Raw genomic sequence first — 24,849 nt, forward strand, 5'->3', positions numbered from 1 at the left:
TATCTCTACAACTTTGTCTGTTCTGGATATGCCCTATAAGAGGATTCACAGTATATGACCTTTTGTGTCTGGCTTCTTTCACAGTATAATGATTTCAAGGTTCATCTGTGTTATAGGAGAAATCAGTACTTTACCATTCCTTTTTATGGCTGAATAATATTCCATTATATGGATTTACCACAAGTTGTTGATTTCATCTGTTGACAGACATATGGATTGTTTCCATCTCTTGGCTATGCTGAATAATGCTGCTATAAACATTCATGCACAAGTTTCTACATTGATCCGAACTGTTTTTGATATGCCTCTTCCCTCTTTCAGCTCAAGGAAAACACTTGACTAGAACAACTTCCAAGAAATCCCCAGTGAGAAGGAATAAGATATTCTTAAGAAGAAAGGGATCTTCTTTTTACTGTTTTTAGTTTGCTATATGATTATATTTAAAATATTTTAGCACAGTTTTGGAGGAACACTGTATTCTATACACACACCAAATATACTATTCCTGAATATTGTTGACATATAATATGGTATAATATAAATACTTGTAAGTTGATTGATGTAATTTTAGTCTGGGCTCAATGACTTTCGCATGTTCATATTTCTCTGACTCCCTTATTTTACTAGATAGAGCTTGAGCCTCTCTGCATTCAGCAGATTTAGACATGATCAGAAAATGTGGTTGGTATCACAGCTTCCAGAACAATGAGTAGCAAAAGATGGGCAAACACTGGGATCAGCTGCTTACAGAGGATCTTTATTAACTGGGCTGGATTGCAACCCCCAAATCTCTTTAAAATTTGGCCCCTGAGTATGGCCAAATCCAGCCTATACACATTGTGTATAAGATACTTTAAAATACAAAAGTCCTGTTAAGTAATGATAAAATAATAAATTATCAGGACAAGGAAAGACAATGCAGATTTTTAAGTTCTGTATGAGGATCATTATTTTAAAACTGGTTCAGTATATTCTTAGATTCTAAATATCTCAAAGCAGAATATTTATCTCTAAATGAACTACATTTAATTCTGTGTTTAGTCTGTATTTACATGTCAAGGTATCTAAGCAGGTCAAAAACTGTATTTCCATTTTTCTAAGAAATTCAAGGCCAAACATGGTGGTTCACGCCTGTCATCCCAGCACTCTGGAAGGCCGAGGCAGGTGGATCACTTGAGGTCAGGAGGTCGAGACCAGCCTGGTCAACATAGTGAAACCTCATCTCTACAAAAAAATACAAAAATTAGCCAGGCGTGGTGGCATGTGTCTATAGTCCCAGCTATTCAGGAGGCTGAGGCAGGAGGATGGCTTGAACCCAGGAGGCGGAGGTTGCAGTGAGCCAAAATCATGTGTGCCCCTGCACTTCAACCTGGGTGACAGAGCCAGATCCTGACTCAAAAACAAACAAACAAACAAAACAAAAAACAAAAAACAAAACACTATCCCTTTCTTTGTTTCTTTCTGCATGTGTTTGTTTATTCATTCATATTAAATATATTTTTGCCTTTAGTATTCTGAAGTAACAAGTCTCTCAAGCAAATGATTTTTTTAACTACAGATTTTATTTGAAAAATATAGGCAGGATGGCTGGGCACCATGGCTTACACTTGTAATCCCAGCACTTTGGGAGGCCAAGCCAGGCGGATCACTTGAGGTCAGTAATTCAAGACCAGCCTGGCCAACATGGCGAAACCCTATCTCTACTAAAAACACAAAAATTAGCCAGGCTTCATGGCACATGCCTGTAATCCCTGCTACTTGGGAGGCTGAGGCAGGAGAATTGCTTGAACCTAGGAGACAGAGGTCGCAGTGAGCCGAGATCACACCACTGCTCTCCAGCCTGGGTGACAGAGCCAGACCCTGTCTCAAAAGAAAAGAAAAGAAAATAAATGGATCAGTGGTCATTTTTAGCTAAATAAAGCTTTGTTCAAAAAAGTCAGTATTCTTATATTACATGATTTTTAAACATTCACTCAAAAGAAATGTTCTAAGTCCATATATGACTTAACCCCAGTGTTCATAATATTACTATTACATATAAACTCCTACTCAAGGTGCTGTAATACGGTGGTATCTTTGGCAACATATGTATGTAGGCTATGAATTTTTACAAGGGAGTTCTATTACAGAAGGAAATTACATACAATTCTGTAATATGATTGTGACCTCAAAGTACCATAAGAACAAAGGTTAAAGTTACCTATCACAAGTTAAAGTCACACATATATTTCTCATTCAAGACAAGTTCAATTAAAAACAAAACAAATATTACTTTATCCCTACCTGTTGTCTCCCGAAACCATAGAGTTCCAAGGGGTAAAACAGATCTGATGTTTTAACATTTGTTGTTCTATATTTTATTGAGATCTAAAGTCAACATTTTTATTTAAATTCCAAATACGATATTTGAAATCATGATATTCTGGAGTGATATGGTTTGGCTGTGTCCCCACCCAAATCTCATCTTGAATTGTAACTCCCACAATTCCCACATGTCATGGGAGGAACCCAGTGGGAGGTGATTGAATTATGGGGGCCAGTCTCTTCTGCACTGTTCTCGGGATAGTGAATGAGTCTCACGAGATCTGATCATTTTAAAAGGAGAGTTCCCCTGCACAAGCTCTCTTCTCTTGTCTGCCACCATGTGATACACGGCTTTCACGTTCCACCATGATTGTTAGGCCTCCCCAGCCACATGGAACTATAAGTTCAATAAATCTCTATCTTTTGTAAATTACCCAGTGTCGGGTATGTCTTTATTAGCAGCATGAAAACAGACCAATACATGGAGCTATAGAGGAACATGGTTAAACAAGTAAGAGCAGAATCATGTTGTCTTGTTGGGGAATGGTGTTTGTAAAATAACAGCCTCAGAGCTGAAGTGGTATAAACTTTAGTGGTTCCAGCAGACAGCAGCTTGTCTGCAGAGTCATGTGTTGTGCCACATGCATTGGGTGTGTCATCCACAAGGACAGCCACCCAGTCTTTAATATCACCAACCAGAAACATCCTATCCACCCCAACACTTCTCCTGCAAGGCAAGCCATGTTAGGTCTGTCTATGAATGGTGGAGTCTTTTTGGCTCCTCCTGCTTTGGGTGAAACAATGCTGCAGTTCCTTCAGTCTGCAATATTCTCTCAGGTCCACCACAGAACTGCAGGCTCCACATGTAAGTCATTCACAGCAATACTGAAGAATCCCTGTATTTGAGCAATGTGCAGATCCACAGTACTGACATGCTCCAACCCAGCTACTGAAAACACATTGGCTACAAGTTTTGCAGAAACTGCAGGATGACTCTTGTCCTTTTGATCTTGTTGGGCATATGGAGAACATAAGAGTACTGCCTTCATGCCAGAGGACCATGTGGCTTTGCACACATTGGTCATAGCAAGAGATGTCAAGGTGTCATTAATTTTCGCAATGACATAGGCAGCTTGGTCTCTCATTCTTTCACCAGTCACTATGCTAACTTCCTGATTGCTGAACTTCTTAGTGACCACCTAGCCCAGCTCCAACCCTCACCTTTTCACCACTTTCTGGGCAAGTCCCAGTGAGCTGCTGCCAAGCAGCACCATATTGGACATAGCTGGAGCTTGGTGGAGCCAGGGGATGCTCAAGGTGGTGATGGCAGGAGCAAGGAAAGAGCTGCCACTGCCACTGCCACTGGAAGAGAGGAGGAGGGGTTGCAGAGGTGGGTTGGGGCCTGGCTGGGGGCAGGGAGCACAGTTCTGGAAAAGATCTTCTTATTTTTGGATGCTACATGCTGTTTCACCTCTTTCTCTTTCCATGTGAGCAAAGAAAAGGACTACAACATTAAAAGAAAGTAACTCATTAATATTTAGCGTAGACTGTAAAATCACTGCCATTAGAATTTTTTGAGGTTTCCCAAACCATTGTAACTTCCCCACATGTTATATTGGTCACTCCTTCCCTTATGATTGGCAGGAAACCCTGACCTGTGTGCTTGTGTGGCCCAGGCACTAAGAGCCTCAGGTTCATAGGGCATGCCCTCGTGCTAGTGCTGCTAGAGAGGGGGTAGACTATGTTACACAGGAAGCATCACGGTGTTGTGCAATGGGACTGGGTTGGGGGCAGGCAAGTTCTGTTCCCCACCAAGACTCCTATCAGAAAGGGTCTCTTCTTGCCACAGAGACTACAGCAACAAGGCAGAGAAAGTTTACTAAGGTGGGAAACAGGCATCAGACAAAGCAGCACATTGGAGGGACTGCTTCTTTGGCAAACAGATAAAAGCACTCCTAGAAAAGCAAAAACAGAATGACCTCAACATTTTGCAACACATATTGGAAGAAACCAGCCTCCACAGAAATCAACTGATGGAAGCTGGAGTAAACATGGACTTTTTACAAATTGCAAAAGTAATGTCAGAGACCCTGAAACAAGGTGATATATCTTAGATGTTTGTCCCCTCTAAATCTCATGTTGGAAGTGTTTGGATCATGGAGGTGGATCCCTCCTTAATGGCTTAGTGCCAATCCCTTTGTGGTGAGTGAGTTCTTGCTCTGGTGGTTCACACAAGATGTGGTTGTTTAAAAGAGCGTGGCACCTCCCACCTTGCTCTCTTCTCTCACCATGTGATGTGCTGGCTCCCTTTTCGCCTTCTACCATGACTGTAAGCTTCCTGAGGCCCTCACCAGAAGCAGATGCTGGCACTATGCTTCATGTACAGCCTGCAGAACCATGAACCAAAATAAAACCTCTTTTCTTTAAAAATTACCCAGTCTCTTGCATTTCTTTATAGGAACACAAAAATGGCCTAACACCTGCCCCCTCCCCCCACAACCACCCCAGGGAACCATCGACTGGGGTTAATCCCAGTAGAATGAGAATGACATAGGACAAATGGAAGAGGGGAAACAGATTCTGGATACTAGAGACTTGATATGAACAGAGATTATTCCTGTGATCCATTGGCTGAGAGTTTTGTGTTGCCACAAACTCTGGAGTAAACATGGTCAGCACGCTTTCAGCAGCAAAACGAAACAGAACAAAAACACCCAATCCAAATTAGCTTAAATTATAAGAAAATGCATTGACCCACTAAACTGGAAGACCAGACAGAATGGTTCTAACTCCATTTCTTTGACCTTCTCCATGTCTTTGTTTTATCCTCAGACTGGTAAAGAGATAGCTACAGTAGTTTCCAGCCTCTCAACATATACAACATAGCCCTGAATAAGAAAAGAACATATCCTCCTGTGGGTCTCTCTTAACAGTGAATAAACTTTTCCCAGAATTCCCTAGCAAACTTCCTCAAATTGAGTCACATGGCCATTTCTGACAATCACTGCAAAGGGGTTAGGATAATTATCATTGCCTTCAACAATCCAGGCCCTTCCCTGGAGCTACAGAAAACTGCCCACACATCATAGCTATTCTCCAATGGTGGAAGAGTATGCTGGATGTTAAAGAGATACCATAAAGTCCACCATGGTTTCCCAACAATGTCTTAGGAAGAACCAGTGCTGGAGCCTCCACAATATATCCCTAAGAGTTTAAAATTTATCTTTGTATCACTGAGGACTTTTGGGTTGCTAGTGACAGAAACACAATTCAAATCAGCTTAAAGAAAATGTGGAACTGATTGGTTCTTAGCATCTAAGAAAGGGTTAACTCTTCTTAGCCAACTCAACAGAATATCCAAAGATGCAGCTGGGCCATAGTAGAAATAGAACCATGAGTGCTCAGGGCTCTTCCTTGTCACTCATGTTTGCTCCTCTTTGCATATCGACAATACTCTTTCCCACTCAGACTGATTTTTGTCACATAGCAAGAAACTTGGCTGCTGACAGCTCCTGAGATTTATGTCTCACAGCTTGAGAGACTGAATTCAAGGTCTCTCTGGTTTCAAGTCCAAAAATCTTTGGAAAGAGCCTTATTGGCTGAGCTTGATGTAGATGCCAATCCCTGAACAAATTAACTGGATCCAGGGATTGAGAGTCACTCTGTGCTAACATGCCAACTTCTGTTCTCATTCCATGGACAAAGGAAAAAGCAGTTCCTAGAAAAAGGACCCTAAAGGACAATCCACTATAATAGTTACACTCAGTTGCATAAGAAATGGCAGCCTGGGTGCAGTGGCTCACGCCTGTAATCCCATCACTTTGGGAGGCTGAGGTGGGTGGATCACTTGAGGTCAGGAGTTCGAGATCAGCCTGGCCAACATGGTGAAACCCCATTTCTACTGGAAATAAAAAATTAGCCGGGTATGGTGGTGCATGCCTGTAGTCCCAGCTACTCGGGAGGCTGAGGCAGGAGAATCGCTTGAACCCAGGAGGCAGAGTTTGCAGTGAGCCGAGATTGTGCCACTGCACACCAGCCTGGGCAGCAGCACAAGACTCTGTCTCAAAAAAAAAAAAAAGAAAAGAAAAAAAAGAAATTGAAGAGAGTCAGGCCGGGGGCAGTGGCTCACACCTGTAATCCCATCACTTTGGGAGGCCAAGGCGAGTGGATCACTTGAGGTCAGGAGTTCGAGACCAGACTGGACAACATGGCAAAGCCCCGTCTCTATTAAAAATACAAAAATTAGCTGGGCGTGGTGGTGGAGGCCTGTAATCCCAACTACTCAGGAGGCTGAGGCACGAGAATCACTTGAACCCGGGAGGCGGAGGTTGCAGTGAGCTGACATTTCACTACTGCACTCCAGTCTGCGCAACAGAACAAGACTCCGTCTAAAAAAAAAAAAGAAAAAAGAAAAAAGACATTGCAGAGTCCTCACTCCAAGAGGAGAGATCCTTCAGTTGCAAAAATATTTTATAAAAAGAACCCCACAAAGTATTATCATAAATAATAAGTGGACCCTGACAATTGCAGTCAAGACTGGTAAAGCACAAGGCTTCTTCTTGTTTTTCTTTCTTTCAAGGTAAGGGATGCTTTTGGCTTGTTTCTGGAACAAGGAAAAGGAGAGAATTAAGGAGAGTGTGTTATTTTCCATAATCCATGAGGCCCTCCCCTCCCACAAAACTGACAGCAGCTGTGAAGTGAAGCAGACGTTTGTGAGAAAGAAAGAAGCTGTCTTTCTCATGGAGCTGGCCCAGGTTGGATAAGCAGGGCCTACATCCCTAAAGGCTACTTGGCTACAGGTTTCTTTCTTGGTTGGGGTTCCCGCAAAAGCAGATCCTGAGAAAGATTTGTGTACAAGTACTTTTCAAGGTCAAAGTACAAGTACTTTTCCCAGGAAGCAAGTGAGGGGGCAGAGAAGTATGTTAAACTCTGCAACTGGGTGTGTAAATAACTGCATGCTGCTATGGTCCACTGTGGCTCAATCCCACTGGAGACCCTCTGAGAAACTGTGCAGAGCACAGCTCAGAATTGTCCCCCACGATGGAGCAAAAAGCTGGGATTTTTATCCATCAACTCCTATCTCCATTGGTAAAGAGTTGTTCCTGGAGACATCAATTTCCCAGCACTTTCAGGCAGAACATGCATATGAGGCCAGATAAAACCTTTAAACAGAAAGAATTATGTGCTTGAGGTAGGAAGTCATTGGCATGATATGGAAACTTTCCAACAAGTTACACATGACCAACAGGATGGGTCAAGGGAATATTGCAGGGACATTGACAGCATCTACTACAATTCCCAGAACCCATTCCACAGGCAACCCTCCCCAACTTCTGTACCTTCAACCACACTCTCCCCTCTCAGAATGCCCTGGTGTCCATTTAAACTAGATTTCATCTGGATTCAAACAGCAGCAGGGGAGGAGTGGCTCCCCACTGCATGCACTGGGACAATCCCTAGTGGTGGCTCTGGAAAGAATGAGACCCAATATGTACCGAGTACCTACTACAAGCTGGTCCTATACATATCTTGTCTCATGGTAATGCTCAAAACAGCCCTTTGATGTATATATCATCATTGAGAGAAGGAGAGAGAGAGAGAGAATGAGTGTGTATGTGTATGGAATCTGAGACGTGGAGAGGGAGGTAACTTGCCTTGTCTCAAATGGATAGAAAATGACACAGCCAAGACCCAAACCTAGTGTGGTTAACTCCGAAGCCTCATGCTCTTTCTTCCTGACACAGGAATAGAAGCCAATGCCTCTTTGCCACCCAGGAAGAATATTTCTCTTAGATCAACAGACCAAAGTTTAGAGAACTCCTGAGAACTTCAGAAAGTCCCAGTCCTCCCAGAGCCTCAGGTGACACAGACCTGAATGTTTGCCAGGCTATCTTTCACTAACACTGAAATAGCCACCTGCACACTGCCTGCATGCAAACCACTCCTTGATACACATGCACCTAACACAAAGCCCCTTGCATGTTAGGCCAGGGGCTATTTTTGTTGCTTTGAGTTTATCTGAGGAAGGACTGATATGGAACAAGCCACAGGGCAGAAACCTATGCATGTTACCTCTCTCCAGGGGGACACTTCCCAGGGCTGGGGATTAAAGGAATTCGGTGTCTATTAAGTGGAGAGACTTTCCTACAGAAAGAGCAAGTTTATAAAGTCCATATGACATATGAGGCAGTGTTTTTCCAGCCTGGGGATTGTGTTGCACAAAAGAACTGGATAATTTTAACAAGAGCACCTGCAAATGTTTTCCCCAGTGAGCCACTCTCTGGAGAAAACTCCTCCTTCCCTCTCCACAGCAACATGAGCTGGGATCATTCTTTCATCTCCTGGAAGATATTGGATCCCACATGAAATCCTTTGCCCCACCCAAGAAGCTCCTAGCAACAACTGTCTGGCTTCATGTTACATCACTGGGCAGTAACCCCATTCATTCACAGGCATTTAATGGGCACCTACACTCCTCCAGGCCCAATGAAAAGCATCCAGGATACTTGGAGAGCAAAGTCTAGTCCTGCCCTCCAAGAATCTCAGTTGATGGAGGATTCTTATTTATTGTGTGTGCTAAATTTGACCACTGTGAAGGTGCCTGGCATTGTGTTTGACACATACAGGTGCACAGTAAATGCAGATTTCCTTTCGTTCCCTTAATAGTCTTCAAAATACTTTTATGGGAATTATCTTGTTGGTTTCTCAGGGCCTCTGCAAATCCAATTTGGAATGAGACAGAATAAAAGCAAATAACTAAGGACAGGAAATCCTGTGAATAGAGAAAGGCAGGCATTATAAACCTCACACTTAGTTGAGGAAGTTGCATCCAGTTAGGCCGTGGTGCAGCACGGAGGTTAAGGGCATGTGCTGCGGAGCCTGGGTTGGAATTCCGACTCTGTTCCTTGGCTATAAATTCCCACTTTTCCTTGTTGTATTCAGAGTTGAGCCCAGTTCCTCACCCCTACTGTAAAACCCCACTTTGGTAATTCCCATACCTGTCTCTATAGTCCCTTTAAATAAAGTCTGCATTACTGTTCTTTAACAAAGGTTGCAGATAGATTTTTCTTTAAACATTATATATAACATATATATAAAATATATACACACATATATATATGTGTATACATATAAACCTCACATTTAGTTGAGGAAGTTGCATCCAGTTAGGCCATGGTGCAGAATAGTGGTTAATATATATTATACCTATGAATATACATTTATATAATATATTATCAATATATAATAAATACAATTGTTATTTATATATACATGTGTGTGTGTGTATATATATATATATAATATGTATGTATTTAGTTTAAAAAAAACTATCTGTGACCTTTGTTAAAGAAAAATAATCCAGACACAGTGGCCCATGCCTGTAATCCCAGCACTTTGGGAGGCCGAGGTGGGTGGATTACTTGAGCTCAGGAGTTCAAGATCAGCCTAGGCAACACAGTAAAGCCCCATCTCTACCAAAAATGCGAAAAATTAGCCAGGCATGGTGGCAGGCACCTGTGGTCCCAGCTATATGGGAGGCTGAGTAGGGAGGATCACTTGAGCCCAGGAGGTAGACAGAGGTTGCAGTAAGCCATGATCACACCACTGGACTCCAGCCTGGGCGACAGAGAGAGACCTTGTCTCAAAAAAAAAAGAATAAAGCAGGCTTTATTCGAGGGAACTATATATATACACGCCCACATACACACATATAAATATATACATACACACACACACACATATAATATTAAGTTGATGCAAAAGTAACTGCAGTCTTTGCCATTAAAAGTAATGGCAAAAATTGCCATTACTTTTGCATCAACCTGATAAATATGTACACACATACATCCTACTGGTTCAGTTTCTCTGGAGAATCTTGATTGATGCAAGGGGAATAATACAACCCACTTCACTGAGTTGTTGTGAATAGCATGCTTAGAACAGTGCCTAGCACAAGGAAAAAACACTCTAAATGTCACCTACTTCATATCACTTTGATGGTGGCTGTGAGCCAGGACAAGTCCCCAAGTGCAGAACTTTGACACCACACCACGTATTTCCTCTGCCCGTTGCATAGACAGTCATGCCTATCTGTCCTAGCCTTGCAGAGCTACTCGAATGAGAATGTGAGTGCACACTTTCCGAGTTCCAGGCCACCCACTTTGTCAGTTGATTGCGCAAAGTAGCTGGGTCCCACTGCTCAGGTGATAGCATTCTCAGTCATCTCATTCCTCCCTAAGGGCATCAGGGTTATTCATGGAGTTTCAAGAATTCCTCAGGACACAACCTTGATTTGGCTTTAAACCAGATAGGAAGGCCACTTTTCTATCAAGTATCACTGACCCATGATGAATAGATTATCAAAACCACGAAGGTAAAAAGTAATTGATGTAGGCGTTTTTATTTGTTAAAAGAATGGAAATATTTTTCGCATTATATTTTGGTTTTATCTTGAGCAGTCAAGGAAGAGAGATTGGGAAGTTATAAAGGGACCTGAGGAAAAAAATGAAGCTTTGGAATTTGACAAAAACTAATATTGTTTCCCCGCAGCCCTGGCGTCAAAGCCAGTTCCCGGCCCAGTCCCATCCTGCAGCAGCCTGCCGCCTGCCTCCTCTTTCCTTTCAATATGACAGATGCCGCTGTGTCCTTCACCAAGGACTTCCTGGCAGGTGGAGTGGCAGCAGCCATCTCCAAGATGGGGGTAGCATCCATCGAGAGGGTCAAGCTGCTGCTGGAGGTACAGCATGCCAGCAAGCAGATCACCGCAGATATGCAATACAAGGGCATTATAGACTGCGTGGTCCATATTCTCAAGGAGCAGGGAGTCCTGTCCTTCTGGCACCGTAACCTGGTCAATGTCATCAGATACTTCCCCACCCAGGCTCTCAACTTGGCCTTCAAAGATAAACACAAGCAGATCTTCCTGGGTGGTGTGGACAAGAGGACCCAGTTTGGGAGCTACTTTGCAGGGAATCCGGCATCAGGTGGTGCTGCTGGGGCCACATCCTTGTGTTTTGTGTACCCTCTTGATTTTGCCCATACCTGTCTAGCAGCTGACGTGGGTAAAGCTGGAGCTGAAAGGGAATTCTGAGGCCTCGGTAACTGCCTGGTTAAGATCTACGAAACTGATGGGATTAAGGGCCTGTACCAAGGCTTTAACGTGTCTGTGCTGCCTACTTTGGTATCCATGACACTGCAAAGGGAATGCTTCCGGATCCCAGGAACACCCACATCGTCATCAGCTGGATGATCACTCAGACTGTCACTGCCATTGCTAGGTTGATTTCCCATCCATTTGACACTGTTCGATGCCGCATGATGATGCAGTCAGGGCGCAAAGGAATTGACGTCATGTACACAGGCACGCTTGACTGCTGGAGGAAGATTGCTGGTGATGAAGGAGGCAAAGCTTTTTTCAAGGGTGCATGGTCCAGTGTTCTCAGAGGCATGGATGGTGCTTTTGTGCTTGTCTTGTATGGTGAAATCAAGAAGTACACATAAGTTATTTCCTGGGATTTCCCCCCCTGTGAACAGTCATGTTGTATTATATAACATATCTTGAGCATTCTTGACAGACTCCTGGCTGTCAATTTATCAGTAGCAACTATTTACTGGTTGAAAATGGGAAGCAAGCCAGGTGCGGTGGCTCACACCTGTAATCCCAGCACTTTGGGAGGCCGAGGCGGATGGATCACGAGATCAGGAGATCCAGACCATCCTGGTTAACACGGTGAAACCCTGTCTCTACTAAAAATACAACAAATTTGCCAGGCGTGTGGCACGCGCCTGTAATCCCAGCTACTCAAGAGGCTGAGGCAGGAGAATTCCTTGAACTTGGGAGGCAGAGGTTGCAGTGAGCCAAGATGGCATCACTGCACTCCAGCCTGGGCAACAGAGTGAGACTCTGTCTCAAAAAAAAAAAAAAGAAAGAAAGAAAAGAAAAGAAAAGAAAATGGGAAGCAATAATATTCATCTGACCAGTTTTCTCTTAAAGCCATTTCCATGAGGATGGTGATGGGACTCAGTTATATTTTTTATTTCATTCACACCTGATAAATAACAAATTTGGAGAAATAAAAATATCTAAAATTAAAAAAAAAAAAAAACTAATATTGTTTGTTTGGCCTGGGAAGGGATGGGAGGCAGGGCAGGAACGAATGGTGCACAACCCAGTAGATTTTTTAAAAAGGTAACATTGTCAAAATGTGTTCTAAACAGTATGTTCATCTGTATTTGAAATCTGAAGGCACATTTTGTAGATAAAACTGAATTATTTTCATGGGGGCAAATACCCATCATGTGACTTGAAACATTGCTGCTCAAGATCATCGCTGCATTTTAGAGTTTTAGTGCCTTGGGTTATTCTGTTCCCACTGCTTGGAATGCGTTTCCCCCTAGCAGGAAAATATTAACATGCATTGCCTCTTCATGCATTACCATGATTACCTCTTCAGGAAACCCTCTCCTGACCTCTCCCAGGGGAGCTGATCACACTTCCCTTTCCCTTTGTGTGCCCATGGTACTTTCTTTTTTCTTTTTTTTTTGAGACGGAGTTTCACTGTTACTGCCCAGGCTGGAGTGCAATGGCACGATCTCGGCTCACCGCAACCTCCGCCTCCCAGGTTCAAGTGATTCTTCTGCCTCAGCCTCCCTAGTAGCTGGGATTACAGGCATGTGCCACCACACCCGGCTAATTTTGTATTTTTAGTAGAGACAGGGTTTCTCCATGTTGGTCAGGCTGGTCTTGAACTCCCGACCTCAGGTGATCCGCCCGCCTCAGCCTCCCAAAGTGCTGGGATTACAGGCATGAGCCACCACACCCAGCCTGCCCACGGCACTTTCTTTCCACTCCCCTGTACAGCACCCTGCAGCTGAAAGGGCGTGCCTGTGTCCTCCGTCTAATTAAGAACGTTTTTGCTAGCTTCTCTTGCCATCTTTTGTACTGTCTCTAAACAGTACTGGCATATAATGGGCACTCAACATACATGACATAAGAGGCCATAGATCAGTGAGTTTCAAATGAACCCATATGTTAAATAAGTTAAGTCAAGGGCTGGATTTAAATCAGACGCTAGAAATGTCTCACCCTTACATGGTCCACTTTCAACGAACCACTCCAGGAATGAATTATTGCAAACATAAAAAATGAAAGAAATCCCATATCTTTGAGTAAATCAGGGACCTGTGGATGGGATTATCTGGCTTGTGCATCCCCAGACCTGTTGTTCTTTACCTCCCTCTGGCTGTCCACTCTCCAAGAATAGGCAGAGTTATAATAACCCTATCCTTCAGATCTTGTCATTGCAGCAGCTCTCATTAAAGTTTTGTTGATGTAACAACCAAATGTAATGAGTACACTTGGCTTGAATCCTAATTCAGAAACCCACTGTAAAAACACAGTTTTGAGACAACTAGGTAAATGTAGTACAGCTTTAATCCTGGGTATCAAATAATATCAATGAATTACTTCCAATTTTATTATATGTAATAATGGTATTATCCTATAAGAAAATATGCTTATATTTAAGAATTGTATACAGAATTATTTAGGGATGCAAAGACATATTGACAGAGGTTTCCTTTAAGAGACTACAGCTGGCCGTGCACGGTGGCTCACGCCTGTAATCCCAGCACTTTGGGAGGCCGAGGCGGGCGGATCACAAGGTCAAGAGATGGAGACCATCCTGGCTAATACGGTGAAACCCCATCTCTACTAAAAATACAAAAAATTGGCTGGGCGTGGTGGTGGGCACCTGTAGCCCCAGCTACTCAGCAGGCTGAGGCCCAAGAATGGCATGAACCCGGGAGGCAGAGCTTGCAGTGAGCCGAGATTGCACCACTGCACTCCAGCCTGGGTGACAGAGCAAGACTCGTCTCAAAAAAAAATAAAACCCCACAGCCAAAAGAAAAAACAAAAGAGAGAGAAAAGAAGGGCAGAGAGAAAAAGGGAGGGAGAAAAGGAGGAGGAAGAATGAAAGTTGAAGCAAATATGGCATTATGTTGATCACTGTTGAATCTAGGAATAGGTATTTTCTCTAGTTTTGTGAATGTTTGAATATTTTCATAATAAAACAGGGTTTCAAAAGGCTTTCTGGGAAAGTAAATGTAAAGGAGTTGATAAAAATAATGTCAAACAATCTTTGGATTCATTTCATTCCTGTAGCTTTTCCCAGGCTTCTGCGAGCCAGCCCCTGAAGGCTTCGTTGGCCACAGACATCTGAACCAACTAAGAGCAGGAATTCCCCTGAGGCAAGCTGTTCCAACTTTCCTTGCTTTGGAAAATTCTGTCTTGTCTCCAACAAGCTCCGAATCCAGGCCCAGGACAGCCTCCAACCTGGGCAGCAGAAGTCTTCTGTATAGTCTGATCTCAATCAGTAGGACGCTATGGCTTGCATTTGTGCCTGTATCAGTAGGACGCTATGGCTTGCATTTGTGCCTGTATCGGTTAGGCTTAACCACGTGGGTTAAATAAGATGGCTTACTCATACAAACGGCCAGGTAGGTGGTCTACGACTGGTATGGCAGCACCACTATTGCCTTCTTCCTTTTCCTCTGCAGCACTCATCTCATCCTCTACCACTTCACCCATACTTCATTGGCCACGATCTTGTGACATGATTCTTACATGATTAAACTTTGCTGAAATGGAGGCATAGAAATGTGTCTTTAGCTGGGCAGCCATGGAAGGAAAGAGTGAAAAATGGAAGCCAACCAGCCATTTCTGCCACCGTGCCCAAGCAAGAAAAAATGCTTATAATCCTCTGTGCATATATTTTTCCTGGGGGCCACTTAGAAAAAGTGGATGGTCAAAGGCAAAAAGCAGGTGTCCAGGGCCCCCTACAAAATGCTATATTAATATCACTTCTACTGATGGTCTTTCTGCTGACACCAAAATGTGGGTCTGCATCCTTGCTCTTATCTCCATCAGGGAGAGCGTGCCTGAGAATGGAAAGAACAAGGAGGAGAATAAGGCAAAGAGATGGAGAGACTGCATCCTGATGACATCTTTAGAGCCCGTGGAGCTAGGCATGCCAGAAACTGGAAGGTTAAACTACATGAACCAATAAATATACCCCATTTTTTCTTAAAAAAAAAAATACTGCTTAACCTTTGTCACTGTAACATGTCACCTGCACAATTGGAGAAGTCTTGAGGGTAGAGAGCTCTGCAAAGGGAGGAAGATAGGAAGCGCTCCAGGCACTGCAGCTGTTGCCAGGAGTGAAGAAACTCCCTCCTGTGGAGCACTTACTGCCCATTCCGCACTGTGGGGTGCTCTCATATCACATATATTTCATATATATTAGCCCTTATATATTACATCTATAATATATATTATCAAATACAGTATTTCATGTCATTCTCATATAACCCTGAAGTACATGTTACCATCCCCATTTTGCAGAGTAGGGCACCAAGGCTTAGAGATATTAAGTAACTTCTCCAAGGTCACACAATTGAGAAATGACAAAACAGGTATTAGAAGCCAGATTCCCCCACCCCATCCCCAGGCTGCCTTTAAATTCCTCCCTGGGCCCTCTTCCTTGCAGGCTCCTGTCCCATCAAAGTCCCTCCTCCTGATCCCCCAACATCATTTGTCTTCTGCTGCTGATTGTCAGCATTTCTCAAGATCCCAGGGGCTGTGAGTTGGAAGAGGCATCACTCTGAGAAGTAATGCAACTGCAGGGAAGAGATGGCTCTTTAGAAATAAACTAGAAATGAGTATCTCTATGATACCCATGGAGAAAGTGCAAGAGTTCGGACACAAGTGGTTTCAGCCTCTGGGGGAGAGGAAGGTAATTTTATCCAGGGTAACCCAAACATCATCATCCAGTCACATAGGTGGAGAGGCACAGCCAAGAGTTCTGAATCAGGTTCCAATGATCTAAGCACCAGTTCCAGCACAGCCCCTGAATCCCTTATCAAGTTAAGGCCTCTCTTTGAGCCTAGGTCTCCCCACCTATAAAGTGAGGGACTGGGCCTGGAGGTGATGTAAGCTCCCTTCTAGCTCATCCCACTCTGGACCCATGCCTTGAGAAGCCACAGATCTCAATGCAGGCTTGTGTCATACTCAAGCACTAGTCACTGGAAAAGCAGGAAGTCCTTGGGTGAGGTGCTTACCTCTCGGAGTTTATTTTCCCAACACAGGTGTCAGATGGAATAGAAGAAACTAGGTGTCTATGCATGCTCATTTGTGGTTTCTATCACAATGGAAAATTCCTTGAGTGTCTACAATCCCCACCTGTGGTAATGTGAACACCCAACCTGGAGCCACGAAAACACCTGGGCCAAATTACTCCACTGAGCATTTCCCTTCTTCCTCAGCCCTTTCTCATCCTCCTGCTGGCACAGGCTGCCACTTGCCTGACTCAAGTTTCTCCACTTACTAAATGTCACACTTCCAGCTGCAATCAACAAGATATGCTCTCCAGGCAATTCAGTACAGGAAAAAATAAGGTCCTTCTCACTTCTTATTACCCTCATGAGATGCTGACTGTGGAGCTGGCTAAAACCAATGACAAATAACAGGGTTACTATGAGGAAGTATGAATGGGACCTATGGCCCAAGAGGCAGCAATTATGGACACAAAAAAAAGCATGAAAGGGGGTAAGTAGAGTCCTTCCCAGAGAACAGAGGAGGCAGCAGAGCCCATGACCCACATCTGAGTCACCACACCCCATGGCCACGATCTTCTATTCTAGTACATTTCCCTATTGTTATAGCAGATACAATGATAAATTATTTTATAGGATGCCACAGCTCTTTTTGGAAAGCAATATAGATGTAAAAGCTAGCCAGGATGTTACCAGCTGATATCCAATGATGAAGGAATAGGGATCCAGTTAGCCCTCATGTCAACATGGAAAGTTATTCAAGTTAAAGCATTTCACACCTATGAGCCCTTTGGATCTCCAGAATAACTGTGTGGAGTAAGAAAGGTCTGAGTCACTGCTTTGGCTTAAAAGATGAGAAAACCAAGACCCAAAGAGGGAAAATTGCTTGCCGGGGCTCACTCAGTCTGTAGCATTAGGGCTTCTACACCAGACCATGATTCCTCTTGAAGTGGCTTTCAGTCTGATGGTTTTCAAGTTTGTTCTCATTGAAACAGAAAAGGAGAAGGAAGCAAGGAAAGCAAGGAGCATTACAGCTTTAAAAGATTAGCTACAGTGGCCGGGCGCAGTGGCTCACGCCTATAATCCCAGTGCTTTGGGAGACCAAGGCGGGAGGATGGCTTGAGTCCAGGAGTTCCAGACCAGCCTGAGCAACATGGTGAAACCCCATTTCTACAAAAAATACCAAAAATTAGCCAGGCACTTGCCTGTAGTCCCAGCTAGTCAGGAGGCTGAGGCAGAAGGATGGCTTGAGCCTGGGAGGCAGAGGTTGCAGTGAGCCAAGATTGTGCCACCACACTCCAGACTGGGCAACACAGCAAGACCCTGTCTCAAAAACAAAAACAAAAACAAAAAAAAGGCCAGGTGCGGTGGCTCACGCCTGTAATCCCAGCACTTTGGGAGGCCGAGGCGGGCAGATCATGAGGTCAGGAGATCAAGACCATTCTGGCTATCACGGTGAAACCCCGTCTCTACTAAAAATACAAAAAAAAAAAAAAAAAAAAAAAAAAATGAGCCAGGCACCCTGGCAGGCGCCTATACTCCCAGCTACTCCAGAGGTTGAGGCAGGAGAATGGCATGAACCCGGGAGGCTGAGCTTGCAGTGAGCCGAGATAGCGCCACTGCACTGCGGCCTGGGCAAAAGAGTGAGACTCCATCTCAAAAAAAAAAAAAAAAAGATTAGTTACCGTATCCAAAACTGCTAAATTCCCACAGGACATTAAGTCAGAGCAATCCACAGATGTGGGGACAGGCTCCCAAGTTCCCAAAGACTCCCAATTCACCTCAGATTCCAAACACAGCATGGCCAGCAGTGATGGGATGCCCATGGTTAGAGGGAAGAGGGAGCATGCCTGAGCCCCAAGGACATGACCCCTCACCAGAGGTCAACCTCCCCTTCTCCCCACTGAGGCCTCAGGCCCTGGGCTGATGTCCTCTTCCATTGAAGTGCAGACAACCAAGGCAGAGAGTCAGTGCTAGAAAGGAACCCAAACATTCAGCTTCACTCTTGTTTTATAGGTAAAAATGTTGAAGCCCTGAAAGAAAAAAGAGTGACTTGCCCCAAGTTTACACAGCCACTTGGTGACAAACTCAAGTTTCCTGATTGTTCTTCCATCTCCCTTTCCAAACTGTTGACCTCCCTTCTTCTCCTGTGTGTGGCTGACACAGTCCCCGGACCCCTTCCTATCAAGGGGCCCAGGGAAAAATACTGGGTCCAGAAGATGCATAGTTTACATCTGGAAGCTGTGCAGCTCTTGTCACTGGTTTGGTTTTAGTTTTTACTTAACCCCTCTACTCTCCAGGGTAGGAGATTTAGCTTTGTCAAGCAGAGTCACCATGCTCTCCCGCGATCTTTACTCCTTTCTGAACTCATGCTGTTTTTTGAAGCCACTTCATCATACCTATGACTCTTTATTCCCCTGTGATAAAACCTCCAGACCTCTGAAATCATCCCTTCATCCTGGCTTCCAAAGCACTCTCCTCTCAATTCTATTTTACAATAGAAAGGCACCTCATATAGAAAATATGAAATAAATGAATGAAAAAGATTCCTCTTTTGCAAAAAAAAAAAAAAAAGGGAAGGAGGCGTGAAATAGTAGTATATTCAACCCTTTACCTGCCCTTGTGGTGTGATCCAATAGTAAGTTCAGCAGAGTAGGAGACAAGAAACCTGAGTTCAAATGAGGCTCTGGGGAAAACTAAAAAGCCTTGGCTCTAGCAACTAGCTGCCTGCCTAGTTCCACAGTGTCCTCTTGTGGTCAGTTGGTGTCATGCATGATTTTTCTTAAATTCAAGAATGAAATGTCTAATAAAGCAAAGATTCAGTCAGGGTCACTCCTGGATAAAGTAGATGAGGTCTGTTTTCTGACCACTCTCTATTCCAGCTTCATGCCCACTAACCTCAAATCCTTGTGACTGAAGTACATAGAGCGTGAATTTGGGTGTCAGGTTGATGTGAGAAGTACCAGCTCCACTTCTTAGAGAGATGTCAGCCAGGAGGACTGCTGTCTTCCAAGAGTGGTACTCATAGAGCACCAGGACCCTGCTAGAGCTCCCAAGCTTCTGCCTCTGATCTTCCCAGGTAACAGCGAGAAGCCCACTTGCATCACTGCACTGAGGGCCAATCGACCACACCAGCCAAACTCAACATACTCAGATGATGGTGGCCCATACTCTAGTCTATGGCCCAACAATGTAATAGGATTTGTTTCCTTTGAAACCAGGACTGTGCATGGTATGAACTGCTTGAGGCTGTTGTTTTTCTAGGAGAGAGTAGCTACTCAAGACAGTTTCACAATATAACAAAAGCCTCCATGACCTGTCCCATATAAGCATTGAGTAGTGATAGAGGGCTGAGGGTTCCCATAGGACTTTCTGGAGGAAGAGACATTTGAGCCTAGTCTTGAATACAAGTAAACCAAATGAAGATAGGTTTGGAGATAAGGCTCTTTCCACAAAAGTCCAACATGAGTAAAGCCAAAGGCCAAAGAGGGGAAACAGCCAGTGTTATAAATTCTGTGCTATGAAGGCAAGACTGAGATGTGACTGATAAGGTCAATAGGCACCCCTCATGGTAACCTGTTAAGGAACCTGGACTTTCATTGTATAGAAGGTAACTTACTGAAAAGTTTGAAAGCTGGCTGGGGGGAGTGGCTTCACCTATAATCCCAGCACTTTGGGAGGCCAAAGCGGGTGGATCACCTGAGGTTGGGAGTTCAAGACCAGCCTGATCAACATGGAGAAACCCCGTCTCCACTAAAAATACAAAATTAGCCAGGCGTGGTAACTCATACGTGTAATCCCAGCTACTCAGGAGGCTGAGGCAGGAGAATCGCTTGAACCTGGGAGGCAGAGGTTGCTGTGAGCCGAGATCACGCCATGGTACTCCAGCCTGGGCAACAAGAGCGAAACTCCATCTCAAAAAAATAAAGCCAAACATAGCATGACCATATCCTACATTTTAGATCAGTCAGTTGCTCTGATGGTCTGATGGCTGGGATGGACAGATATGACAGGGTAGAGATGGGAGGCAGGCAGGAAGGCAGAGGAGGTTTTTGTCTTAGTACAGCAGAGACTCAAGGGCTATTGGAGTCTTGAGGACGGCCAATAATTAGCACTCTTCTTCCACAATTGAGTTCTGAACCAATTGAGAACAAAGGCAAAGTAGAAAACAGACAGCGGTCATTGTTACTACTACTACATTGGATGATGTAACTTACATCTACAGACTGTAGTTAACTTCTTTGTTTGGAACTCCAGAATTATTCAGATGTACCCACCAAACCATAGGCAAACCACAAACCACCCCAGACTTCTTCATGTGGAAGCAGACACCTCTTAAACTTACAGGAAAAAGCAGAGCAGAACCCACACTCCCTCAGGTAACTCAGTCTGCATGTCTCCGGGCATACAGAATAAAAGGACAGAGAGAGGGCAGATGTGTTACACTAATTAAGCTTTCATGTAGAAGAAAACATCAGAGGTAGAAAAGAAGCATTCTTCCCTTACATTCCCCATCTTTTTGTTCTTTTCACTCACTGAACTTAACCATTAGAGCCATAGAGAAGAACACAGTCTATCACTGCCAAATCCAACTGCCATTGGGATCACTGGAAGCAGTTTAGATTTTGCCCCAAAAGGCTCTAAAGAGAGTCAGAATAATATATTAATTAAGGCAACTCCAAGGCTTCTGTAATTCTAAGTCTGAAAATTCACTCCATTTCCCACCCAAAGTATGCCCACCACATGGTTGAGGCGGGAAATTAAAGAAAAATAAACTTAAAAAGAAAGAGAAATAAGTTTTCCTGTATTAGGCTGACTTGTCCCAGAGGCAGCAAAAGGCACAGCCCAGACCCAGGAAGTCTTGATAATATTATCTAATGTGCTCTGGAAACTCTCCCAGCATTCCCTCAACATACGGAGAAGAAAAAACAAATTTTCCTTCATTTTATGGAATGAGTTTATAGATTCCTGTTCTCTGTAACCAGTGACTTCAAATATTCTATTTTATCTAAGCAGTAGAGTGAAGGTCAGAGCCTCTGAGCAGGCCTGTGTTATGGCCACCTGGGCGCCATAGTGAAGGTTATAGGATAAGCCCGTGCCTAGGCAAAACCTAGAAAACAGACATCTGGGTTGACTGGCAATGGTCATGTGTAATCCTGAGTTATGATCTGTTACAATTTGATTAACTGTCTTTGTCCTGCCTCTGTATCCCTGCTTTCAGGCCACCGTAAGCTTGCTTCAAACTAGCCCACCCCCTTTTGTGAAGTGTGCATAAAATCAAGTGCTGTCTTTGTTCTGGGCCCAGTCTTTGAATGTTAAGTCTGCAGGGTCTGAGTGCACTCAATAATAAATATATCCTCCTGTATACACCCCAAGGTCTCTCTCTGGTCCTCCTGATCCTGCAACATGGTCTGTGATGGGTAATTTTAGGTGTCAAGTTAAGTGGATTAAGGATATCTAGAAACTTAGTAAAGCATTATTTGGCTGTGTTTATGAGGGTGTTTCCAGACTACTTTAGGGTGTGAGTCTGAGTGGACTAGGTGAGATGCACCTTCAATGTGGGCCAGCATTCAGTTGACAGAGGGTCCAAAGAGAACAAAAACACAGAAAAGGCAACATGTCTGTCTCCCTCCTAGAGCTGGGATAACTCTTCCTTCTCTGTCCTTGGATATAAGAACTCCTGATGCTCTGATGATATTGTCCTCTGAGGACAGAGAAGGAAGAGTGATCCCAACTCTAGGAGACCTCTGACTCCAGGACTTACACCAGTAGCCCCCTGGGTTCTCAGGCCTTCAGCCTCAGACTGAGAATTTTATCATCAGCATCCCAAGCTCTGAGGTCTTTGGACTTGGACTGAGCCACATCAAGGTCTCCAGCTTGCAGACAGCCTGTTTTGGGGCTTCCCAGCCTCCATAATCGCATGAACCAATTCTCCTAATAAATCCCCTTATATATCTATATACATATACTATTGGTCATCTCTGGAGAACCCTAATAAATGGTCTAACCTGGCATATCAGCACACTAACACCCAATAATAAAATGCCAACAACAGAGATGCCCAAATCTACATATAATCCTCTGCCATTATCAAATTTACTGGAATTCAAAAATTAAACCTCCTTCCAAATCAAAGTCCAAAAGTGTTAAACTCCACTAGAATTTAAATCCAAAACTAAATACACTTATTTTTGTAAGTTAAGAATCAACCAGTCTAGGCAACATGGTGACACCCTGTCTTTACAAAATATTAAAAAATTAGGCCAGGCACGGTGGCTCACAACTGTAATCCCAGCACTTTGGGAGGCCAAGGCGAGTTGATCGCTTGAGCCCAGAGTTTGAGACCAGCCTGGGCAATATGACAAGACCCGGTCTCTATCAAAAATACAAAAAATTAGCCAGGTGTGGTGGTGTGCACCTGTAGTGTGGGAGGATCACCTGAGCCCGAGAAGTTGAGGCTACAGTGAGCCATGACCACTGCACTCCAGTCTGGGTGACAGACCGAGACCCTATCTTTAAAAAAAAAAAAACAGAAAAGATAGCTGGGCATGGTGGCACCTGCCTGTGGATCCAGCTACTTGGGAGGCTAAGGGGGGAGAATCGCTTGATCCCAGTGGTTCGAAACTGCAGTGAGCACTGATCACACCACTGCACTCTAGCCTGGGTGACAGAGCAAGACCTTGTCTCAAAACAAACAAAAAATGTCCAACATTCTTAAGTTAAATGCCCAAAACAACCTTCCCCAAATCCTTATTCTGTTCAGTCTTAACCAGAGGGGGGGTTGATGCTTAGGTGGTTAAAGTCCTTTCGGCAGCCACAACCCAAGCTGTCACTCATGGGAAAGTAATTTCTTTAGGGCCTCAGAAGTTACACTAGATATGCCTCAGATACATCACTTTTTAAAAATTGAGATGTAATTCATGTAACATGAAATCCACCCTTTTAAGGTTACAATTCAGTGCTTTTTAGTATATTCACAAGGTTGTGCAACCATCTAATCCCAGAACTTTTTCATCACCCCAAAAAACAAACCCATACCCATTAGCAGTCACTAGTATAGTTGTCTATTTCTGTGAATTTGCCTGTTCTGGATCATATAAATCAAATATGTGGTCTTTTGTGTCTGGCTTCTTTCACTTAGCATAATGTTGTTACAGTTCATCCACATTGTAGCATACACAAGTACTTCATTCATTTTAACAGATAATATTCTATTGTATGAATATACCGCATTTCATTTATCCATCCATCCATCGATGGACATTTGGGTTGCTTCCACTTTGAGACATTAGGAATAATGCTGCCGTGAATGTTCATACAAGTTTTTGTGCAGACATGTTTTTAGTTCTCTTGGGTATGAACTGAGGAGAGGAGTTGCAGGGTCGTATGGTAATTCTGTTTAACTTTTTGAGGAATCATCAAATTATTTTCCACAGTGCATGCATCATTTTACATTCGCACCAGCAAGGTACTGGGGCTCCAATTTCTTCATATCCCAGCCAATACTTGTTACATTAATTTTTGTACAATTCTTGTTACAATAATTTTTTATAATTATAGCCATTCTATAGTGCCCATGAAATGGCGTTTCATTGTAGGTTTTGAGACGGGGTCTCACTGTCACCCAGGCTGGAGTACAGTGGTGCAATCATAGCTTACTGAAATCTCAAACTCCTGGGCTCAAGCAATTCTCCTGCCTCAGCCTCCCAACTACGTAGGACTACAGGTGCATGCACACTACCACACCTCACTAATTTTTTAAAATTTTTGGTAGAGATGGGGTCTCACTATATTACCCAGGCTGGTCTCCAACTCCTGGCCTCAATCTATCCTTCCACCTCGACCACCTACAATGTAGCACTGGGATTACAGACATGAGCCACTGCACCTGGCCTAACTCCTAGGATAAAAAAGGAAGAGCTTGGGTATGACTATTAGCTCCCCTGGGATAGCAAATAATAAAGGGGTGGAAAGAAGCAGGTGTTACATCACTTACTCCCCTCCAAAGGGAAAGAAACAACAGTGCAGGGAAAGCATTGCCCCCAAGAGTTAGAAGCAAAGTGTGAGGCAACCAGCTCATACTGGCTCCTGAGAATCAACTGTCAAATCCTTGAGAATTTTGCAAACCGGTTGTTAAAGCCTTGGTAGCTTGAAATTAGCCAAGGCAGTAGTACTGACAACATGTAAATCAGAGAAAACTACAAATCAGTGCTTTGTGTTTTGGAAAATAAGGTTGGATCCTTTTTCCATGTGGTAATACCAAAATTCCAGATAGATTCCAGATTTAAATCAAACGCAGAAAACATAAAGTGCCCAAAGAAAAGTATAATCAAAGCAAAGGTTTTCCAATCCACGTGGACCAAATACAAAAACCATAATGGACTAGGTCAACATGCAACTACATTAAAATACATCATTTATGTCAAAAATAGC

General features: G+C 43.7%; 1 pseudogene; it reads left to right on the forward strand.

The window, feature by feature from the left end:
* Positions 1–10,885: 10,885 nt before the first annotated feature.
* On the forward strand, positions 10,886–12,198 carry LOC101153011 (ADP/ATP translocase 2-like; annotated as a pseudogene).
* The last annotated feature ends 12,651 nt before the right edge of the window (positions 12,199–24,849 follow it).

The sequence above is a fragment of the Gorilla gorilla genome, chromosome 6, assembly GCF_029281585.2.
Source record: "Gorilla gorilla gorilla isolate KB3781 chromosome 6, NHGRI_mGorGor1-v2.1_pri, whole genome shotgun sequence".
NCBI classification, from domain to species: Eukaryota; Metazoa; Chordata; class Mammalia; order Primates; family Hominidae; genus Gorilla; species Gorilla gorilla.